General features: G+C 38.5%; 1 pseudogene; it reads left to right on the top strand.

The window, feature by feature from the left end:
* The first annotated feature begins 9,395 nt into the window (after window positions 1–9,395).
* On the top strand, window positions 9,396–10,943 carry LOC144252635 (unconventional prefoldin RPB5 interactor 1 pseudogene; annotated as a pseudogene).
* The last annotated feature ends 927 nt before the right edge of the window (window positions 10,944–11,870 follow it).

The raw sequence follows: 11,870 nt of genomic DNA on the forward strand, positions 1-11,870 counted from the left end.
AGAGCTCCGTCTGGTTCTGTTTCTCTACAGTGATTTTTTCACACAATAGGCCCCTTGCCAGTTTACCAAGCACTTCCACAGGCATTACCTCATTTGTGTCTCTTGAGCAGACTACATCTTCTGAAAGCACCCTGCCTCTGCCTGTCACCAGCTTGGCCCTCATCCTTTCCTTGGGACACTCCTAAACACCTGCAGTCTGGAGTATGTGTCCCCCAGTGTCTTCTCCTCTTATTACTCACTGGACTTTGGTAATGACCTCTTTTCATTCTTTTTGGATAAAGAGGAAGGAAAGGGAAGAAAAGGAAGAAATCTCTAAAAGGTACCTTACCAAGCCTGTGACCCCAGTCCAATTGGAGAGCCTAGGAACTAATCCTCAGGGTTTGCAACTGCTGATCTGGGAGAACATCTGTTTTAGTCAACCTTTTCAGAAATCTCAGTCTATAGATGATCTGTACCATTGCTCTGGGCCCAAGTTGAGACAGAACATCACAGTAGAAGTGTGTGGCAGAGAAAAATAGGTCATAATGTCGGCTCCAAGGAGAGAAAGAGAGAGAGAGAGAGAGAGAGAGAGAGAGAGAGAGAGAGAGAGAGAGCACTCCTTACCACAGACAAACTATACACCCCAAGGACACTCCCCCAACACCCCAGCTCCCCTAGCCACACCTACCTGCCTATCATTATCACCCAGTTAATCCCTAGCAGTGGGTTAATTCACCAATTGGGTTAAGATTCTTATAACCAAATCCTCATCTCGCAATCTTCTTGCATTTTCTCACACACAAGTTTTCTGGGGACACCTCACATCTAAACCATAACATACTCACTCATGCCCCATCTATCCTTGGTTGAGGGCAGGTCCTGGGCTATTCATCCTCTGGTAATTTTGGCTTGTTTTATGCAACCATGTTCTTGTACAGCTAGGAAGTGGGGAGAATATTTCCCAGGCAGAATCACAGGCATTCTCAGCCAGTAGCCTTCTGAGTTTGGGACATTGGACGATCCACCACACCCATCTCTCTATTCCACCATGATTCCTAGAGTGTAGGTCCTAGACCCATCCCAACATCATACCTGGGACATAGGAGTCTCCAAAAAATGCCAAATGATTGTGAATGGGGGCATGCAAACCAGGGCTGCCTGCACTTATGCAAACAGCACAGTTGTAGGCTCTTGCATGTAACACCCTTGGCAGAGAACACTCATCAATCAAAGTGTTCTCAGTGATGTTAACAAAGGTGTGGCTACTTATTTATTTATTTTATACTGACAGATAAAATTGTATGTATTTATTGTGGACAACATGAGGTTTTTGCAGTGACTCTTAAATGTGACTCTTAGTTGGCACCAGAGTGAAGAGTGGAAAGATCCTTAACCAGCCCAAATTTTGATTGGAACTTGGGGGAAAAGTACATGAAAAATATCTCCCTATCCATCCCATCAAAAGCATATTTAGTGGGCTGGGGATATGGCTCAAGCAGTAGCGCGCTCGCCTGGCATGTGTGCGATCTATTTGTCAATCCATTTATCAATCTATCTATTCACATATCTATCTATCCATCCATGTATGTATGTTAAGGACTCACAGCTTCTCCACCCTTAAGGATTATGGAATTTCTTTGGAAAAAGAAATATGAGTCCACTTAAAAAGGCAATTGAACAGTGTAAGGCAACGAGTCTTAGAACAATGCATCGTCAAGTACTTTAGACAGTTGGAGGTGGTCAGAACAGGCTTTCTAGAGGAAGTAATTTATAAACTTGCATACTAAACAGATTCCTAACTTGATGTCCAAGATTGAGGTTACAGGGCTCCATGAATACTATGATATTGCATCCAAAAAGACAAGAAAGTAAAAGAGAGGCTAGCCTGGACTCATCCTCACCTGGCCTTCTATCCTGGCCTCTCTGATTCTGTTAAATAGCAGATGAGTGACAGATGAGCTTCAACTGTGTTCAGATGGAGAAAAAGTTTCTCAGAAAGCATCTCCAGCAGTGAAGAGAGGCCCGATTTAGATCTGACATCCAGGAAAGAACTGGAGCTGAAATTAAAAGGGGAGTGGATAGGCTGGGAAACACAGGTATTAGGGAGTGGGTAGATGAGTGATTCATGTGTTGGGGAGGGAGGAGAAGAGGAGAAAGAAACCACCGGCCATTTAATGGTTTTCTACTTCTGCAGCTGTTACAAATTATGGAAACTGTGAGACATGAAAGCCATTTTTTTCTAACTGTGGGTCTTTTGTTCAAGTACAGACTGCTTTGTGGTATTTAGAGAATACACATTAACTCAGAATTTTCTGAATTCCATTTCTACCTGATCCTTGTAAAAAACACATTACCTTAGGGGCCTTAGATTCTCTTCTTATAGAATACTTCTAAAATAATCATATTAACTACTCCCATTTCCTCTCTTCTGTTGTTACCTCCATGTCTCATCTAGACTAGAACAACAACTATAGCATTTCTCTTGACTAAAACACTCAGGGTCACTCCAGGTGAACTGGGCTGCTTGAAATAATCATACAAGAGACAGAGATACCTTTTCTTTGGGTACTGTGACAGCTCCTCTGACCTTATGGGTCCACAGAAAGAGAGAGAGCACATGCTTCTCCCTTTTACTGGGGAGAAGCCATTCAAATGAGGCAAGAGGTAAGGTATCAGGGGGTTGAGTCTAGCTTCATAATGTCTGCTGTCAGCAGGTTGACTGACATCTAGGAAGGCCACACTCAAAGGCAGACCAAGAGAAGGGGAAACACAAAGGGCACTTCCATGGAACATTCTATACCAAACAGGACAATGAGGTAGTATTACAAAGGAATAGGTGAGTATAGGTCCTGAAGACATGCCTTCTACTTTCTTGGATAACACCCAAGTCACCATGAAATATAGTGGTCCATCAGAGCCTCTTGCTTCAAGATGGAAGGCATGGGTCCTTCAGAGTGGCTCACCACAATCAACCTACTAACTAGTTTCTTTCCTCCAGCCTCTCTCCTCCACCTACTTCCATGATGCAGCCCAGAGATCTTCAGGAATCTCTTTCAGATTGTTCCCGAATAACATGCTATGGGACTCTCTAGGTGGATTTTCTTTTTTTCTCTTATTTTGTAAATTTAATCAAAATTTACAGTAAGAGAGCTTATCTCCAGCAATTTCCTCTGCTCCCTCCAACATAATTCTACATGTTCTGCATTGTGGAATTTTAAAAAACTCTTCATTGATAGTGATGTCTGTGTGTATTTAGCTGTTTTTATTGCGAGTTTATCTTCAGTAGGAGATTTTTTGGGGGGACTTTTTATTGTTTTTGCTGGGAGTCCTTTGATAGTGGGGCATGGAAGAATTCTACTAGAAGAAACACTTTTGTCCTTTCTTCTGAAGAATTCCCTGAAATGACATTGTGTTTGCACTGGCCTCAGATTTTTGTGAGATATGAAAAAAAAAAGTTGATCTCTAAGCCCACTAGGCCTAGAACTACAGTTTTGATTTCTTATGAAATGAGTTTCTTCCTCACCTGGAGCTAGAGTGGAAGCAAGCTTTCTTACCACCTGCCACTCCAGTGGGTAGGACTTTTCTTGTCCCTTCCCCATGAGGCAGAGCTCTTTGCAGATCCTGACTGTGCAAGAATCTCCATGCAGTGTTTCTCACCTTCCATGGGTCCACAGGCTTCCCTCCTGTTTCTGGAAATTAAAATAGAATTCCCTGTGCTTGGAGGATGTTCCTGTTTGCCATATAGTATATCAGATTATTGTTCTGACTTTGTGCCTTCTGTATTTCCAGTATCCTGAAATTTCCATTTCTTGAGAACAAAATAGGTATGACAGATACAATGTAGTCTTACTTCTCTCTAATATAGTCTTAACCAAACTTTCTGAATGAGCATACAGACAGCATGACTCCTGTACCTGTCTCCCATTGTCCGTGGTTATCTCTGGTCTACATTCTAATAGTCTACACTCTTAACTAATGGCATGCTGGTCAATGCCTCAAGCAGCCTGGAATTGTAGCCTTGCCAATTTCCATAGTGTAAATACTTCTACCTTCACCATTTTCAAATGGCTATTGTGGTGTCACTGGACATGGAATTTGGAAGACACATGCAGAATTGTCTCTTGCCGGCATAACTGGACTCTGGTTTGGCTATTACTACCTGTTCTTAAAGTTGTCAACTTAAATGCCACTCTTTGAAAGTCTTCACTAATGCAGATTTTAGTCCCTGACTTATTTTCCTAAACCTAAGCCTTATTGTGGTGTATTGTAATTATCCATTTATTTCCCAGACTCTACCATTGGATGGAAAAGCCAAGGTAGTAGAGATTCTAATAGGAACCTGTCTTACTGTTATATCCACAATCACCCAGCAGAGTTTGGCAAGTGAGGTCAGATGGGATTCCAGATCTACAGAAGTGAAACTCCCTGTTCTCCCTAGTGGTATGATAGTTTTAATGGTCATTCCCAAGATGGACATATTACTATGATACTCAACAGATATCCTAAACTGTGGACACACAGAGAGCCGATTGCTGAGAGACCCCAGCCATAAAATTTTTGCCTATAAGTACTACCCAGTGATGTAGTACTACCCCTTGAAGAGACTATCAAAATCCAGAGCTAGAAAAGTGGCCTCAAATTATATAAGAGAATAGATAACCTAAGTTCACCTACCTATCCACTGTACCTAACTATCAAGGACATAGATGCAGTCACTCATTTCTTTTCCTGTTTCACATTCTCAATAAATCAACTGTGACTTCAAAGAGTAGATTGAGGTCACATTCTCATGAGGCTTCACAAAGGTAACTCCAGTGTCCCTCAGGCACACTTTTTACTTCACCCATCCTTAGGTCAAAAGAAGCATGGTCCTTCATGGACCACAACTTCTTGGGATGGGTCTTCAGTTAATCCATTCCTGATTAGTGAGTGATTTTCCTGCTACTCATAGTACACACCTGGAACCATCCTCCCAATCAAGTCCAGGTTCTCATCTTTAAGTGACAGAAGGACATTTTCTTTGATTGCTTTCTAATCACACAAATCACTCCTTCCTCCCAGTTATACCCCTCCCCACACTCAGTTGCATCCATTACACTTTCTGTCTATGATCTTGCAATTCTCAATCATCTTACTCCCCTTTTCGACATAATCTCTAATTCACTAATTTTAATACCTCCAGTCTAATTCCTCCACCAGGCCTTTGAGACTTCCAACTTTAATTTCATTAATCCTCAAAAACCTCATTCCACTAACCTTCACATGAATCCCCAATCACTCTATTCATAAATAAGTCTAGCCTCTGACTTTCACACAAATTACATTTTCCCCTTGCCAAGAACATGCTTATCTCTCCTGCCAATTGAAACATACCTTCAGAAGGCACATCAGGTCACATTTTTATAAAAAATTTCCCTTTCTTCGCATTTCATCCTAGATAAGTATTCTGTCAGAACTCCATCTCATACCTACTACTCTCTGTATGTTTAGCTGAAGAACTTATGGGTCAAAGACTAAATACTCACATTTTAAATCTTTCTCAGTAACTAAATGTAAAATTTGAGTGTTTATAGGTTTATCATAGAGGAATACATATTTTAGTATACATAATTTAGTATTTAATGTATTTTAGTATTTAATGTAAGTTCAGATAGGTTTATCACATAAGATTTCATATTGTCCATCTTCTCAAAACCTCACGATCATTTCTATGTTAATTTCCATCAAAAGTATTTCTCTAGACAAAGAGCATTATTGTAACAATAAGAATAGCTGGCACTACTGAGACATACAGAAAGGAAAGAAAGAGTTGACTTGCAGAATAAGATTTAAATGACAACTTACATTTGGAATTTAGGTATAGGGTCTATCTCCAGAGTAGAGGACACATTTGTTTCCTGACCAGGATAATAAACATACTCTCTCTCTGAAGGGTAAAAATTAGGCTGCTTTGCTAGTAGCCCCTTAAGAGTAGAGAGTTTTCTAAACTCCAAGTTTCTCAGTTGTGACACAAATCCACTGTGTACAAATATCTACAGAGTCACTCAGCACTGCCCAAATCATGGATGTCATAACAGGGGAACTGATGACAACTTGAAGCTCATACTGTTATGCCCTGAGTCCTAAGTATTTTTTCTCTGATCCAGGAGATTCCTGTCTTTCACCAGCATCTATGTTAACTGTGGCAACCTCTCTAAATTGTGACACTTGGTAGTTCCTGTCAACTTCTGGATGTTCAGTAAAAGTTAGTCTTTTTAATTAGGAGATTCTAGTTTACAAAATAAATCAGAAGCCCCCACATCAATTCTATACATCTATCACACAATGACATTAACTTCAAAAATAATAACTCAAAAGTTCAAGGACTTCATGATCTAATGAAGCCAAGCCAATCTAACACAAGAGAAATCAGAGCAGTGGTTGCCTTTTAGAGAGGATGTGGGTAAGAAATGAAAGGAAATGCAGAGTTTCCTGGGATATGGGAAAAAAATTTTAATGTTCACTAGTGTCCTGGTTACAATGATGCTCAAAATTGTCAAAATACATCAAGCTGAAAAGTTCATAACTATCTTTTTCAATATATTTAAATCATATCTTCATAAGAAAGCATTAAAATTCTAAACATCTAAACACTGAACATGCTGCATCTCCTTTTAGTTTCAGATCAAAATGATTCACAGAAACAAATTATGGATCACTTTCACATAATGCTGTGGAATACATTCTGGAGTAAGATCCCTTGGACATATACCCAGATCCTTCAATTACTGGCTGGAGGGTCTCAGGAAATTTCCTTAACCTTTTCATATTTGGGCTTCATAAGCTTTAACAGAAATATAATAGAAATTCCTACCTATGGTTTTGAGGGCTAAATCAGGTAAGTCAGTAGAGTGCCTAGCACACAGAAAACATTCTCTAAAAATTAATTATGTTTATTACTTACTTAGAGCATAGGTATAATTATATAGGCTTCAAAACAATTAGAACACTTTTGTTAATGCAAAAGAGCAATATTCTTTTAAAAATCTAGAAAGTTAAATGTGTACTCATGGACCAGTTATCTATCTGGCACATGTACTCTGCCTCTTTATATGATGCGTCCACCATGTTACAATGTAGCAAGTAGCCCCTCCCCAGATACCAAGCAAATGCCAGCACCAAGTTCTTGGACTTACCAGCCTTCAGAACAAGGAACTAAATCAACCTTTAGTCATTAGAAATTACCTCGTCTCAGGTATTGTTATAGCAACAGAAAACAGACTATGATACCTTACATAAAATCTGTTACTGCATCTTTAATATATTTCTCATTTAATATCATTCCACAAAAATATTTCCTATATCGTTATACATGTATACGTGCATAAAAGCTTCACATGGAATCTCATAAATTGTATAATTTATATGCTCTTATGTATCAGATAAATAAAGAAATATTTTAAAGTATTAGCTCTATTTCATATCTGTTATTATATGTCTGAGATATAAGAAATTTTATTTCCTTAATTGCCATTAGTGGGATAATATTTTTAATGTAATGGAAAAAAATAATTAAGTTAATAAAAATATAAATTCCCAGAAAACAAATAATTTAAGAGCATGGAGAATATTCAAGCATACTGGGTTCATGATTTTAATCTGCCTCAAAAAAAGTTGAAGAAGAATAGTGACTACTGAGGGTTTAATTTCTTTGCTTAACAATTACAACACCTGTTGCACAATAGTAATATAACTTAAGAAAATGAGTTGCAGATTTTAAGTGACTGTTTCAAAAAATATTATAATTAAGGGGTATTGTTTTTATTTTAGTATTTAAGCCCTCTTTTTTCACCTTTCTTATGTATTAGAGTACAAAAACAGTACACCATTTGCTGCACACAGGAAGTGGAAAGAATAGAGACAAAAATCCCTCTCAAGCTATGCTAAGAGAGTATTACCAAAAAGGTTACACATACTTCAGTGAGCCACTCTGTGCAGAGGGATGTTGGGGCAGGGGGGGAGGGGGCATTTTAATTACAACTGCATTCATTGATACCTAAAAAAGCGATGCATAAACTCACATATGTAAATTCAATGAAGTTCACACTTCCTTTTCTTCTTGCCAGTTCTACATAGTTAATCTGAGAACTTAGCTTGTAATGCACTGCTTGACTCCTCAAAGAGAAGAAATTATTTTGTACAAAACCACATGCTATTGAGAAAAGAATTGTAAAGAATCACTAAAAATAGTTGTGAGTTATCTTTATTGTAAATCATTTTCTCCATTCCTAAGAATTTTCAGATTTGAAGTCAAGACAAATGAATTGTTTATCCATGGCAATGCTCCTAAAACTGATGACTTGATTTTTAACCTAGAAATGTGTCAAAGTTTCTGACTTGCCATTAAGTTTCCTCAGTTCCTCAGTATAAAGTCAGGAGAGGATTTACTATGTTTCAAAGAGTGGTGGTTGCATTACTGGCAAATGGCTAGCTTAAGGCTTTGCAGAAAATAAATCATGATATAGTTCTCTGCCCAAAGCCATGGCTTCTGCCAAACTTTTCTGTCCTTGACAGAAACTCCAGGTATCTGAACCTATGGTGGCCCAGCACCACTACCTTCTAAAGTGGCTTCAAAAGGAGGAAGAGAAACACATGGTGTAGTGTTTGGAAGAGCAGAGAACGCTTAAGTTTTCAGATGAGTGTTTTTAAAACTTGGAAAGAATGAAATGATGGGGGGGTGACTCAAGGATAAATGGAGGAATATACTAAGTTGACTGTTGGGAAAATGCCATATAATTAATATACTATTTCTCACTAAATGAATATAGAATTAATTATAATTTCCATAAAGAGAGTGATATTATAAGAGAGAGAGAGAGAGAGAGAGAGAGAGAGAGAGAGACAGAAATGAAAATATGTCCTCTAGGTGCTGTTCCCTCAAGAACAAAATGAACCACACGGAGGATCCCAGTGACCATCTTAAGAGCCAGGATTGCAAAACAGAAAAGAACTATGCATTCAACTTTTGCAGAAAAGAAAAGCAGAGGAGAAGCACGGAGGAGGCTCAGCCACCACGGGACATTTGACTGGGCTCTGCCACCTAAGAGTCAGCCTGGCTGTGGGCCTGCTGCTCTGAGCCTGCGGCGGCGGCGAGAGCGAGAAGCCTAGAGCTTGCAGCACAGACGCAAGCAGCGGCCCCCGCGACAGCGGTGAAGACAAGCACGGCCTCCTCAGCAGCGGGTGCGCAGTGCATGGAGGCAAGCAGGAGGACTCTGGGCAGCAGCTGGCCAGGCCTCCACCATAAACCGGTGCCCCATTCACGGAGGCCCCGTCTGACTCTGAAATGAGTCGAAGTTTGTGACACACATTTCCGCCTTGGCCTTGGTGCTGTTGTGTGCCCCGGAGGTGGGGTGACTCTGTGAGGAACAGGAAAAGATATAAGAAAAACAATAGATGGTTTAAAAAAAAGTGATGGAAAATTTTTGAATCCAGAGTTAAATTCACAGATTTGCAGAAAATGAGTGATGCTGCAGGTGATATTGTTGAAATTAAATGTGACTTTGAGTTTAAAGCCAAACAACAAATTGCTCAAAAACCTCATTCCAAACAAAAACTTCAAATATTTTTGAAGCAAATTTTGCAAATGAAGTAAAATCTGAGGATTTGCTTGCTGATAGGAAACTGTGGGCTCAACTTGAAGAACTAGAGAGGCAAGAGGAATTGCTGGGTGAATTTGATAGTAAGCCGGATACTGTGACTGCAAATAGAGAAGACACAGCCTCTTCTGAAGTGGAGAAGGAAGATCAAAACAAAAATGTGAATGTGATACATGAAGAAAGAAACTCCCTTACCCCCAGTAGTTATCATTAGGATGTTACACATTCAGAACAATCCAATGGACAAGAGTCAGTTGAACTTTTCAGTAAATGGTTCAAGTTTTTGTCAGAGTAATGAAGAAGATGATGAAGACAACAGTCATGATGGTGATAATGAAAATGACCATAATGCTTCAAGGATTGGAGATAATTCTGTACCAAAAAATATATTTTCCTTATATTGTTGAACCTAAGAGGGTTTGAATAAATACTGGAAAAAATACCACTTTAAATTCAGTGAAAAGAAAGAAGAAGTCAAACTTAAAGAACAACTCTGGAAGAGTGGTCATTATGCTCAAGAGCTGCCTACAATCAGGACTCCTGCTGACATTTACAGAGTCTTTCTTAATGTTGTGAATGGAGAATATGTTCCTTGTAAATCTATTATGAAGTCTCAAAGCAGAGAAAGTAGTGTTTATAGTGATATCAGTGAAAGTAGTGATGCTGCATTTGTTGAAAAGAGGGAGTTTTGAGGAGTATTAGCTGTGAAGGAGTCAATTGCAGTGACACCAGTGAAAGCATTTTAGAAGAAGAACCACAACAAGAAAATCATCAAGATAAACTGCTGAGAGGCATAGCCTAGTCAGAATGACGCATGGCATTTTTGCCAGAATGGAGGGGTTGAGAGGTGATGCCAGCAAGCCATTGAGATGAAGATGGTTTATGTTAAGCTGTGTATTCAATTGTATATTAGACCCCTGCTGTCAGCCTCAGGGTCTGGGGCTGCTTTGGAGTTCTCCCGGGATTCCTGGGGAGTTCTCATTGGTTGGGTAGTGCTGGAGGAGGGATTTCCAATTGGTGAGTAGTGTGTCCCTGGGGAAGGCTGCATGGGTGGTGTTCTGGAGAGTTTGGAAATAAAGTTTGTTCCTGCTTGAGTGGCTCATTTGTGCCAAGCCAGACTGCGGCAATAAACTTTTGCCATTATCAGGAGCACCTGAGGCTTTTTCTGGAACTGTAATAGAAAAAGAATTTTTATCCTCTTTAACACTACACCCAGTCATTGCTCATCCTGTACTACTAACCATTCTGGAACAAAAAGAATTTCTGTCAGAAGTATCAGAAGAAACTGCCAAAAGGGTTTCAAAGTTCAAAGCTGCCATATTTCAATAGAAAAACTAGGAAATGGGAGTTTACATCCTAAAACCTAGTTGTGAATTTTTAGAATGTATAAGCAAAATATGTTACATGTAATTTGAAATAAGGTGTTTTGAATTAGTTTGGTAGCAAGCTGTCTTATTCTTATCAGTGATATTACAAAAATCAAAGTAAATGTTGGAATACAGTAATATTCAGCTTGTATTTTTAATTCTCTTACTACTAAGTTGGCCTTACAATTTTGATTTTTTTTCAAAGAACACAGTTTGTACCCATTGCTTTTGTGTTTTAAACTAAATACAAGCAGTTTTGCACCAGCTATGATATTGTGTGTACCATATGGACCATTTAAAAGAATATTTTAAGATATCAAATGCTTCAACAATTATATTACTTGCTTTTGCATTTTAAAGGCACTTTAAAAAAATCTACTTTCCTCATAGGTTTTGTAAGCTAGGTGGCATTTTAAAAGAAAGAAAGAAAAACAAACAAACAAATACATCAAAACCTCTTTCCTTTGAATGTCATACTGTAATCTTTCAGACAGAAAGCTACACGTACCCCTTGGGAAAGTTTCTTTGACTGGAAGAATGATATTTTGTAAAGCATTTCTTTTCAATTAAAAATTTTATGAAACTTTGTAAAATGTTGCAAACTTTATAATTTAGAACTGAATATGGAAATGTCTTTGATTCATATGTGTATATAACACACAACAGATTCTTGAATTCTTGCAATTCCATAGGAACTACTTCTCCCTCTTCTATATAATTTTCACTGGAATTACCTTTGGGAGAAAAGAAAAGTTTGTTTAGATGTTTTAAAAAAATGAATGAATTAATTTTTCAAATAAAATTTTTCTTAGGTTTTAATCTTTCCAACATATTCATTCTTTAGGCCTTCTTTATGACTACTAAATAACCATATAACATAGTTACTTTG

Source organism: Urocitellus parryii, unplaced genomic scaffold (genome assembly GCF_045843805.1).
Source record: "Urocitellus parryii isolate mUroPar1 unplaced genomic scaffold, mUroPar1.hap1 Scaffold_49, whole genome shotgun sequence".
NCBI classification, from domain to species: Eukaryota; Metazoa; Chordata; class Mammalia; order Rodentia; family Sciuridae; genus Urocitellus; species Urocitellus parryii.